The sequence below is a fragment of the Dama dama genome, chromosome 19, assembly GCF_033118175.1.
Source record: "Dama dama isolate Ldn47 chromosome 19, ASM3311817v1, whole genome shotgun sequence".
In the NCBI taxonomy this organism is placed as follows: Eukaryota; Metazoa; Chordata; class Mammalia; order Artiodactyla; family Cervidae; genus Dama; species Dama dama.
In genome coordinates this window covers 30,308,463-30,321,204 of record NC_083699.1, presented here as the reverse complement: position 1 = coordinate 30,321,204, position 12,742 = coordinate 30,308,463, and the positions used below count along the sequence as shown (strand labels likewise).

The window sequence follows — 12,742 nt, the reverse complement described above, 5'->3', positions numbered from 1 at the left end:
ACAAACCTTGAAGTGTTGCTCAAGAGCCACTGGATACACTGATAGTCAGAAACTCAACTTCATGAAAACACTTAGTTTCAACATCTAAGAGAAACAGTTGGGGTTCCATTAGATTCTTAGGTCTAAACTGAGAAAATGAAAGTAGGGATAGGCCAAATAAAGCAAAAGCTTGAATAAGAAGAGAGCGGCCTTTTCTCATCATCCGTTTAAGCAGATAAAATGGCAATTAGAAACATTTAAGCACGACTTTTGTTTCTCGCTTTGTTTGTTTGCATTACAGATAAAGAATGTATGACAAAAACCACTACAATATTGTAAAGTAATTAGCCTCCAACTATTAAAAATAAATGAAAAATAAAAAATAAAAAAAAGTGAAAAAGAAAAACAGATAAAGAATAAAGAATAGATTTCATGGTCAGGGACAGAAAGGCATATGGCAATGACTGGGTGTTGCAGAATGATGAAATTCAGTTCTGTTTGGTGCAATGAAGAACAGAAGGAATAGACTATACCTTAGAACAGAAAGGCCAGGAGAAATACCAGAGCCAAAGAAGACAATGATGAACAGAGAGGCAGGCTGAGCACATACTCCATGCCCAAAAGTGTGGGCACAAAGAAGATGAGGGAATTTAAGATGAGAAAAGTTTACCTATAAAAGGTGACCAGAGTGATGTGCTAAAGGTGGGGAGGCTTAAAGACAAGTGTTTGGGTAAAAGCCTGCATAGTCCACACAGAAGGAAATAGTGAAAATGTTTGAAGAAAAGCCCAAAGTATCTGGTTTGTCCTCAGAGTCTTTGGAGACATACTGGATAGACGAGTCAAACTCAAGTCCATTAAAAATTAAAAAAGTAAATAATCATAGCAAACACTTCCATAGCAACTGGTCTATGCCAGACACATGCAAACATATTAACTCAATAATCCTGTGAGGCAGGGACTTAGTTTTCCTACTTTACAAACGCAGAAACTGAGACACAAAGGGGTCAGGTGACTTACCCATGGTTACACAGGTGATCACAGCCATCAGACAAAAGCTGCCTGCCACCTGCAAAGAACATGCATACTCACCTTAGAACTGTGTCACCATCTAAAATAATTGTTTCAAAGTGAACTGTTTGGAACCACTGTATTTCTCTTACATTTGTTCTTTCATTCAATGGTGCTATAATTATCTACTGAATGCACTCTATGCACCAAGCACTGTTATAGGTTTTGGGGGTAAGAAACAAAATATCCATGCCTTTCTGAGCATGCACTTTAGTGAGGGGCAACAGATAAATAATATCCATGAGAATGATATAGCATATTATATGGTAATGAGTATAGCAGAGTCAGGCTTCCCTGGTGGCTCAGTGGTAAAGAATTCATCTGCCAGTGCAGAAGATATGGATTTGATCCCTGGGTCAGGAAGATCCCCTGGAGAAAGAAATTGCAACCCAGTCCAGTATTCTTGCCTGGAAAATCCCATGAACAGAGGAGCCTGGCCAGCTACCATCCATGGTGTCACAAAAGAGTCAAACACAACTTAGCAACTAAACCACAATAATCCCAGGCAGAGGGATCAGCAAGCGTGAGTACCCTCAGGTCAGAATGGCACAAGATGTCCAGGGGGATTTTGTAGCTAGAGTGGATTTATCTCTGGTTAAGTCCCTAGGCCAAGCTTTAAAGTGTCTTTTACTCCATAAAAACGTGAAATACAAGTGGTCTCTAAATTGCATATACTTCACACATTGTTCTCCAGAAGGATTCCCTTCTCATAGCATTCTTCCAGAAATAACTTGAAGGCCACCAGCTCCTCCCAGTCTTCTTTTATCTCTTGCTAAAAGTGGTACAGGCCTTTTCCGAATTCCTTATGTTATGTGCCATTTCCCACCTCGCTTCTGATTAGAGTTGCTTTTCTATCTTATCTTCTCTCTAAATAGTACGTTCACTGAGGGCAGGAAATGGACCTGGTTAACTGTTTCATTCTCTAGAGCTTAGCCTTGCTCAGAATTAGAATTCAACAAACATTTTAGAAGGTTTGAGTGTGTGCTTTCTATCAAATTAAGCTCCAAATTAGAATATCATTAATTTCACATCTGTATTTTATTATAATGATGGAACATATTGTTAACCATACTTTCTTGAATTTTTAATATTCACAAAGGTTTTTACCAAACTACTGCAACTCATCAACATGTTAAGTTACAAGCTAATATTTTAAGCTCCAATGATCTTAAAGGGTAACACATCTTTCCCACACAACCATAAAAGAAAAAGATTAGTTTCAACAACTTTGTTGTAAATAAATAAAAATGGCAGACTGCAAAATATCTTTGCTTATGTAATCAAAAAAAAAAAAGAATAACATATTTAAATATCTCAAGTAGATAAAACATGTAAAAAGACCAAATTTTTTTTCTTTCTTTTTTTTTTTTTTTTTGTTTAATTTGGCATTGACTAGTGGCTTATGCCATACTACTTCCTGACTGAAAAATCAATTACACAAGATGTCTTTTTATAAGGAAATGCAAAAATCTGACATAGGGTTGTTAAGATACTACAGCCAATAAGTCACCATCAAACTGCTTTCAAAAACTGAGATGTAGAGAAAAATGTAAGAAGAATGCTACAGAATTTAAAAGAATTTGCACTGAATTTCTCTTTATTCCTCTGGTGTAGAAAGTAGCCTAAAATGTCATATAACCAAAAAAAAAAGTCATATAACCAATTTGAAGTTGACCAAGCAGACATTTCAGTTTCGTGATTATTATTACTTTTAGGAGTAATAAATAATGAGGGAAATCATGAGAGAAAAATGCCTCTTTATTTGGGGAAAACAACCTTCTTATTTGGGATTGTTTCCCCCTTTTGTGCTTTCTCTCTGTGAGGTGATTTGAGGTGACACTAGGCTGGGGTCCATGGCCTCTGTGGAGGAGACTTCTTTGGGAAAGCTGGCCCCTGGCTCGAGGAAGGCTATTCCATAGACCCCAATCTAATCTCCAGTTGGACGGCATATAACCACTGCTGATGCTTGGACTGGACAGCCCAGTGCCCACACACTCACAGGGCTCTGTCTTATCGCAGAAGGACTGAGAGGGGAAAGCAGAGGCAGGGTTTTAGATGTTACACCCTAGAAACTCCTCAGTCCCAAGGAAACGTAATTTAACACTCTGGGCCATCCTGGGTTTCAAAATATGAGCCTCTCTAAGTAGAGATTATTTCTCCCTTTCCCCTTCCCTCTTCCTAACCCATAATTGTCTTTCCTTCCAAATCATAATAGCATCACTTCCTTAATTGCCTTGGATACAACTTTTTTCCCAAAGCCAAAGCTAGCTGTCATTCTCACCATCCACAATAAGAATGTCAGAGTACCTACCACGTGACTCACTGCTAAATTTGGAAGATTTATGCTGAGCAAGACAAATATGGTCCTTGTACTCATTAAGGATAGAAGGGAAAAACAAGTGCCCAGAAATACAGGGAGCAATGACCTTTGATCAGCTTGATACAAGAATGTATCACACAATGAAAGATATTGGTAAGCACTGATAGAAAATGAGGTCCTTAGGGCTATGTCAGAATCACATGGGGAGGCCTGTCAAGCTCCACCACCAACAGTCACCACCACCCCACCTCTACCCCACTTCCAATGCTAACCTTTCCAGGTCCTCTCCCACCCAAGAAAATGGCAACATTTGTAAATTTCTTCTCAGCAATCCTCTCCTCCACCCTCCCACCCCATCCCAGTAGTCTATAGTGGGTAAGCGGGGCTGCACTGGGAAAATAGGGTACTTTTTTCCCAAAGTTCATTCATGAAATTAGCATAGGCAGGCACCCAAGGCAAACAAATAAACAAACAAAACTTCTGGAGATTCTGAAGATTTGTCTTTGACTATCAAAAGTCAAATCCTGTAAGACTCAAAACAAGCATTTATAAAACGGGAAAACTTTAACAGGGAACTGGACAGCCAAAGAGCACTATTGAGACCACTTGGGGAAGAGCTAAGAATCTTGGGGGGCTCATGTGCCAGAAGGACCTGAAGACTCATTGGGCAGACTGCCCTCTCTCTGGATGGACACGTGGGGACCACAGTTGTGTCCACACCAGAAGTCACCGGTGAGAGCAGGGATCTCAGAGCAGAAGAGGCTTTGAGATTTCCTGGCTTCCCCCAATGTGTTTCAGACACTTCTCAGCTCACAGAAAAGCCCTGTGTCCAACTTGGACTGTAAGCTTCCCAGGGCTGAAGGGAGAAAACACACGTCAGACCACCCGGTCAGTCCCCAAAGCAATGTCTTCCACAGTGCAGTACGTGGGAGACAGCCAGGAGTTTCAAAGGAGGGACACGCCCCATCCCCACCCCCACACCACCAAAAAATGAGTTACAGAAGTGGCTGAGGGAGGTGATAACTCATGGTTCTGGGGCAAAGGATACAGATGGCATAAACCCAGCATTTGTTACAAATGAAATATCCATAACAATTTCTACTAGAGTCACTAATAGGAGAGTTAGAAACTAAATAGTATTTGTATCCACACCAGAAGAGGCAATATCACATCTACATTCACTGCATTTGCCACAAGGAGTTTGTAGAGCGTAGTTTTTTGGGAGACCAAAGAACAAATGGAAGGAGACTCCACTTAGAGGACCAGAGCCATCAGAGGAAGACAGAAAACCTGATGATCTTTCCTATGCCACAATAATCTGCCAGCGATTAAGGGAAAGCAAAAGGAAAGGGAGGAAAATTCTGATTAGACTGAATCTTAAACCAAAAGAGACAAAGCTTTAAACTAGAAGGGAATGTTGTCGAAGTGACAACAGAAAGTTTTCAATTAAAAGCAGAGACAGAGACTCCAGGGTAAATTTCAGATATAAAGAAAAGTTTTGGCTTTGCATATTCAAGCTTGTGGACTTTTAACACATCTTTTTTGGGGACTGTGGCACCAAAGAACAGATACTCCCCAACAAATTTATTAACAGCACATGGCAGGATCAGAGACACACCATAAATCTTTCTCAACACTGGAAAAAAATCATGGTAAACTTATAAACAAAGTTAGTAATGGGCAACCAACTGAAGATCATAATAAGAAACTACAGCGATTAATTAATTCCGCCAAAGACCACTGCATGGTTTTTCTCATTGCAACATTTTGTTACAAATGAATAATCCATAGCAATTTCTAACAGAGTTACTAAAAGGAGAGCTAGAAACTAATTAATAATTGTGTCCACTCCAGAAGAGGCACTATCACATGTCTACTCACTGGACTTGCCCTGGGGAAGCACCTAGACACAGTGGTTAGAGCATGAGCTCTGGAAGCTAGAGCTTGAAGCATGAGCTTGAAGCATGAGCTTCTAATTCCATTTCTGCACTGATACGCACAATAACATGTATGAATACCAAATGCACCAATTACAATAAGTGGAAAAAGTCAAATACAAAAGACTATACACCATGTGTGCTAAGTCACTTCAGTTGTGTCCAACTCTCTGTGACCCTATGGACTGTAGCCCTCCAGACTCCTTTGTCCATGGGTTCTCCAGGCAAGAATACTGGAGTGGGTAGCCATGACCTTCTCCAGGGGATCTTCCCAACCCAAAGATCAAACCCACATTTCTTACATCTCCTGCATTGGCAGGTAGGTTCTTTACCACTAGCACCACCTGGTAAGCCCTATATACTGTGTGATTATTCCATCTAAATGACATTTAGGAAAAGGCAAGTTTATAAGAACAAAACAGACCAGTGGTTACTAGACCTGAAGGCAAGAGTAAGGGTTGACTGGAAAGGGTCTGAAGAATTTGAAGGGGGGATGGGAAAACTCTATATCCACAAGTCACTTGTCATTTGTCCAAACTCAAATAAATGTATGTCAAAGAAAGTGGAGTCATGTACGGATTTGAGAGTTGGACCATAAGGAAGGCTGAACACCAAAGAATTGATGCTTTTGAATTGTGATGCTGGAGAAGTCTATTGAGAGTCCCTTGGACAGCAAGGAGATCAAACCATCAATCCTAAAAGAAATCAACCCTGAATATTCACTGGAAGGACTGATGCTGAAGCTAACTTCTAATACTTTGGCCACCTGATGTGAAAAGCCAACTCAGTAAAAAAGACCTTGATGCTGCCAAACAGGTCAGGAAGAGAAGGGGTTGGCAGAGGATAAGATGGTTGGATGGCACCACCGACTCAATGTACATGAGTTTGAGCAAGCTCCGGGAGATAGTGAAGGACAGGGAAGTCTGGCATGCTGCAGTCCGTGGGGTCACAAAGGGTTGGATGTGACTTAACCACTGAACAATAACAAAGACAGTGAATTTTACTGGATGTAAATTTTAAAATAGGTGTTTTCTTTAAAAACAAAAAACCATTTTGCCATTAAATGGCTGTTGCCTCTGTTACCAAATCTTTTTGTGCTTCAGTTCCTTTACTTCCAAAGATTAATAGAAGCACCTTCTACACAGGAGCACTATGAGGATTAAATGAGGCAGTATGAATAAAATATTGAGTTAGCCAAAAAGGTTTGTTCAGGTTTTAGATCTATGGAAAAAACCAAAATGAACTTCTTGGCCAACCAAGTAGAGTCTGTCACATTGGAAAGCCTTAGTAAGCAATCATCGTCATCATCATCACCATCACTGTCATCATACCTGATCTGCACTGGGTCTAGTAGATTCTGTGATGCTCTGCTAAGATCCCTCTTCACCCATGCTCCGACCAGTCCCCTAAATGCTGAGAATATTGGCTGCAATACCCTCCAGCCGCTTTCCTCACTAGAAATTGTCCTCCAGTATAGGCCTATCAGCCAGTCATCAGCTACCGGTGGTCCCCAGGTGTAATCTTGGGTTGATGTACAGCTACAAAGGCCAACCACCCTTCTGCAAAGTTGGGGCAATTCTGAAGGGCCGTCTCAACTCCAGAACTTTCGGTAGGATTGACTTTGGCCTCAACTGCAGCCACATGGTGGTCAAACACTGCTCAGCTGTGACATCTTCTTCACAGTCAGTAAAGAAAATAAGTGTACAGACTCTGGAGCCAGACCTCCTGGGTTCATTTCCTGACTTGGCTATCACCATGGGACCTTGGAAGTCACTTACCTTCTCTGTGGCTAGGTTTCCTCATGGGGTTCCGGCAAGGATAAAATGAGCTAATGCACGTAGCAGCACTTTGAACAGTACCTGGCTCAGAGCAAACACTGAATTAACTGCTGTTATTACCCAGCTCCCAAGGATCCAGCCTTCATCCGAACCTCTGTGACCTTCACTCTCTGATCATTTTCTCTTAGCTTATTTCAAAACATTATTTCTGTATATTTTTTTATTTTTTGTGTGCTTTTTTGCTTTTATAATTTATTTTAATTGGAGGATAATTACTTCACAATATTGTGACAGTTTTTGCCATACATGTTATTTACATTTTTAATCCAAATTCATGTTTTATATTGTTCTGTTCCATCTCAACTAAAAATATTAGTCCTATATCTTTCAGTTCACAAGATGGGAATTCGGAGAAATGATAGGATTGCCTAAGACCACACAGTCAGACAGTGTGACGCCAATTTTTCCTCAGAATGTGGGTTTTTCAAATTATACCTCACTAGTTATATAAGCAGCTGTTGTAAAACCTGCTCCATATATATATTTAAGTGTATGTGCTATGTAAAATACAGATCTCAATGAGGAGACAGTCATTATGTAAAAGTTGAAAAATATTAAAGCATGATTGTTCAACAGCCTCTCCCTAATACTGCAAAGCCTACTACATTTCCAGCAAATCATTGGTTGTCTGGTCTCTGAATATTTTCAGTGACAAGGAGCTCATACTTCCCGAGACAGCTTGGTTTTGTGATGCTCTCTCCATTGGTAGGGAGCTATCTATATTAAGCTGCTTTGACTAACTACTACTTTGCTTCATTGGTCTTAGCCTTGCCTCAGGAGCCACACCAAATAATCCTTCATCCATGTACTGCCCCTCCAAATACTTGAAAACAGTTATTATAGTCCCATTCTTGTTTTCAAGCTCAATAATGCAGATATCTTTCCCCAGCCCTCCCACCACAAAGTTTTCAGCCACCTTTCCATCCTATGCACGTTCCTCTGGACACACTCCAGTTTTCCAACATCCTGAAATATAATACCTGAATCCAAACATAGATTCCTATCTCTGAATTGAGAAAGTCAGAAGAAAAAAAAAAAAACAACACTAAAACCCACATTGATATAAATACTATGCTTTCATCAATTCAGCCAAGAAATCTTACTATTTTTTGGAAGTCACGTCATCCTGGGGACTCATGTAGAATTTACTTTCAGTTAGACTCATCAATGTTCATTCCAAATCTCTTTCCTCTTCCCATCCTATCCTATCACTATGCTGTTTCATTGTGATCATCCACATAAAATTTTTCTGGTTAGATGTAGCTAATTATTTCAATATGCCAGGAACATTTTGTTAACTAATCTTCATGTTAATATTTTACATGTTAATATTAACTTTGTCCCAGCGGCCTGCCATTGAGGCAAAACATTTATGAAAACAATGGCCTGCAAGTAATGGCAGTAACAGAGACCTCCCTCAAGCACACTATTGGCAATTTATGCCTCCTTGAGGTTCTGTGTTACAAATCTCACTCAGCACCATGATCCAATCTATATCCCCCTCTATGCTGTTCTCAGAAGTGGCCATGAGTGACTTAATCAGATGCTGGCCAAAATCTTAGCGTGCGACATTTACATCATTCCTGTAATTTCCTGATCTACCGACTCTCTTCTGTTGCCTTGCAAATATTTCCAGCTCAAAGAAAAAATGTATTGAATATTATGCTAAAGGGCAAACAATGACCTTTGGGTGAAATTCACAAGATCTTCTGAAGACTGGCCCTGAGGTCTATGAACTACCCAGAGAGAAGACACAGCCTGTGCACAGGGGTTAATGAGAACAGAACACATTTGAAAAACTAAAACAAATTCATATGTTAGAAGGGAAAAGGTACAAGGGAAGAGAGAAGAGGTTTGAGGATGGAAGGAGAGAAGACAGGTCAGGCCTTGTAAGTCATGTTAGGAATTTGGACTGTATCCTGAGGGTAATGGGGAGCCACTGCTTGATATTAACATGAGGGTGACATGATTGAATTTACGTTTTACAAAGGTCACAGGTGAAGCTGTTCTGGGGACCTCTGGTTTCACAGAGAAGTGGGAATAGTGAAACTCTAGGATCTCAAGGCAAGGAGCCTGTAGCTCTATCACTGAGCTAATCAGGAAGCCCAAAGGAGGGTTAGCTTCTTGGAGGAAGCACGTTTCCCCTGTGCTCATATAATTAACTAGACTCATCACTCCCACTGAGTGAGGCTGTGTGTGTGTGTGTGTGTGTGTGATGTGGGAAGGAGGGGAATAGAGGGTGGCTTATATCACAATATTCGAGCACCCTTGCATGTCACTGCAGCATTAAGTTCTCACTGGCACTGAAGGTTCTTCCAGCTCAGCGGGCCAGGCTGCTAGGAGCTGCAAGGATCAGAGAGCTTAATTCATAAGCTGAAAGTATACAAGCACCAACTACCAGTATTGAAAGAACCAAGGAAGTGACAAAGGGTTGACAGATACTTGATTAAAACGTCATTTTTACCAAGCATCCTGCTGTCAAAAAAATGTAACAGATGATTAGGTGGTAAATTCAGAATTCCTTATGTCACTTTATTAAGAAAAGTCATCCATAACTTGTAAACAAGGACAAAAGGATAAGTGCACATTGTTTCAAAGTCACACTGAAATGGTGTTTAACAGGCCCCTTTGGTCTGGGATTACTTAATTTTCTAAAATAATCTACCATGGTGAGATGTTGATATTTAAAATCTAAATTAAAGGCCTAGGTTCTATGAAGTTACATGTTACTTTGTAGCCCTGTATCTGGTATGGAAGCAATAATTTCTGTCTGAGAGGAAAATAACCTCAAATGTTACAGTTTCTTGTACTGTTGATGACTCACAGTTTAATTCTAATGCAGCAGTCTAACTTAGCATTCCCTTATTACATTGCCTACAAACAACCAGCTCCTCACATGCTCTTTGAAGCAGCTTTATGATTTTACTGTCTTTCTCATTAATTAATGAGCTAGATAATATCTTTGGCATGTGATCATTCTATATTTGCATGAAAGTCATGTTTTAATTTTTTGAGAATTATACGTTGACATTCTGAGCACTAAACATTTTAGTTGAATTCTTCACTGAACCTAGTTTCACTGCTGGATTTTAAATCTGATTGTCGGGGGTGACCTTTTTTTCACTAGGGGTCTTTCCTCTATTTTCTTCATCTTGAAATAGTAATTTCAAGTAAACTAATACTGGGTAGACTTTTACATCTTCATTTCTGTCATCTAAGAAAAGACACAACTTATTCAAGAGTATTTATACCTGGGGGCAGAAGGAAAATAAATACATATCTTTTCTTTTTGACCACTTTCTTCCTTCATTTTTTTACCGCTAAAAATTCTCCCAAGGCAAAGAAAAATATATTTTATAGAAATGTCTTCAAAGTTGTGAGAAAATTCTTGTCTATTTGAACGAATGGTATACACATTAAAACCGACTCAAAATGCCCCTTTCTGCTTTGTCATTGTGGCAGGGTCTGCAGTCATCCTTATTAGTCCTACAGAGTTCTTATGCTTAGGGGTTTCCACCTGATACAATAAATATGCATGAAAGCAGGTGCTGGTACAAGACTATTCGTTCAGTGTTGGTTTTTTACAGATACATGAAAAACAGTAAGAAAAATAAAAGACTGAATTATGGAAAATCTTCTCAAAATCTACCAGCTGAAAGAATCCAAACCTTTTGCTTCATTTCCTGAGGAGATTATGCTGTCCAATTAAAATAAAGTGTGATATGTGTATTTATGACCACCACCTGAATTTTCCATGTACTCTGAGCCTGCTGTTTCTCCTCTATGTAAAAAACCATTTATCCCCCAACCACCATATAAAAAGTATAAAGAAATGAGCAACCCGGGTTCCGTACCATCAAGCTAATTTATAGTTAAATTGCTCTTTTTGTCTAACGTCCTTTAGAATCACTTGGTCTTCTTAAAGCCTGTTATTTGGGTTCATATGGCTTTTACAAAATATAATATTGGTTTTAATAACCCAGATTTGCAATGATTTTTATTGTTAGCATAAATTTCATCTCCTTTGAGGCCGGAAGCATGTCTTGCTTCAAAACCATTCAGCCAATAAATTTTATGCTGTTCTGTTTCTGGCTTTTACTAGACCTGACAACATGAGTTACTACCATCAGTGTACATTATGATACCAAGTATGGTTCTCAAACATGGGTACAAGGAGGTTGCCTGTTAATACTGCAACAGGAACCTTTTTTTATTACACTGGTTTCTAAAAATACCTCTGATGGATACTGCTAAGCCAAAGAGCCTCCCGCAGCTGCAGCTCTAGTCAAATCCAGGGTGGATGTTTGTCAGCAGCTGAGTTCCCGTGACAGCACCCACGGATGGCTTGCCAGGCTGGAGCAGTGCTCTCAGTAGCAGCAGATGGGAGGTATGGAGGGGGCTGGGCTCCACAAATCCCTGAGTCAGAATCAGCCCATGGAGAGTATAGTACCCAGTGCCCCACCCCCCGCAGCCCAAGGGCTAAGCTGGTAATGGAGGGAAGAGGCTGAAAAGAGACTGCCTGCCTGGCAATTAGTAAATGAGCTGTCTGAAAATCATTTGTATTGCAAGGAGAAACAGTTTTCTTTCCTCTTGATTTTCTGTGATTTCATTTATTTACTTAATTACTTAAGCCCCACCTCATTTCAAAAATGATAGGGGGAGGCTTGGAGTGATTTAAGCAGAGCTCCATGGATCATGCACCCAGGAAACAATTTGCTTCTCACTGTTCCAGGTCTGTTTTTAGCTTCCAAACAATTAAGCAGGAGCCCCATAAGCTCTCCCAGGCTGAGCCTGCACTCACAGCAACCATCAATTGGCAGTTAAGGGGAGGGAGAATGAAGAGAAAGCGAGTTAACCTTTTCCATGCCCTAGACAACAGCTTTCAACGAAGATCCAGGAAGAGATAAAAGAGGCAGAGTCTCCACAGTCCTTCCAAATGTACCCTTCTTCCTTGTGACTCCTGCCCTCTCAGTTCATCTGGAAGGAAAGGCTGAGGACCAGGCTTCTCTCTAGAGCAGCTTACCATTCTTACTAAGTCAATTAGGAGAGAAGCAGAAGGTGTGGTCAAAGCAAGCATCATATCCAGCTGCACACGTTTAAGGCACTGGTTGGAAGGGGTTAATTATTTCCTGTGGATGAACCTAAAGGGAGCAAATTGCCTGCTCAGAGAGCACAGAGTACAATGCAAGAATAGAAGGTCATTTGGGTCAATAACTATCATGAGTCTAAGAGGAAGGTAGGTGAAGGGAGTGCTGTTCTGAAGCTGTGGAAGAGATGATCTCAGTAATCAGCCAGTGTTAATTAAGACTCCTCTGTGCTAGGAACACTGAGCACAAACATGGCCAGTAATAAGGTGTGGTCCCTCCCTGTGAAGCGCTCACCATCTAGTAGATTCCAGTGGAACTGCCTTTAACTTGGGGTTGTTTTCTAGAGCCAGCATCTGCAATAAAAACTGAAACAAAAATGCTATGCAAAATTTCATTTGAAAAAAAAAATCATTTAAGAAAGAGCTGGGTTTTCCTCCAGTGTTAGAAATGATTATTCTTTGACTGGCTTCTCGGTGAAGCAATTCACAGTCCTGTATTCAGGTTTATAATATG

General features: G+C 40.3%; 1 long non-coding RNA gene across 1 annotated transcript in view; it reads right to left on the bottom strand.

Moving 5' to 3' along the window:
- Positions 1-1,011, bottom strand: part of LOC133073329 (uncharacterized) — a 495,759-nt gene extending 494,748 nt beyond the window's left edge. The window contains exon 1 of the long non-coding RNA XR_009696950.1: positions 997-1,011. This is a non-coding gene — a long non-coding RNA (uncharacterized LOC133073329). The remainder of the gene's footprint in view (positions 1-996) is intronic.
- Positions 1,012-12,742: the final 11,731 nt, after the last annotated feature.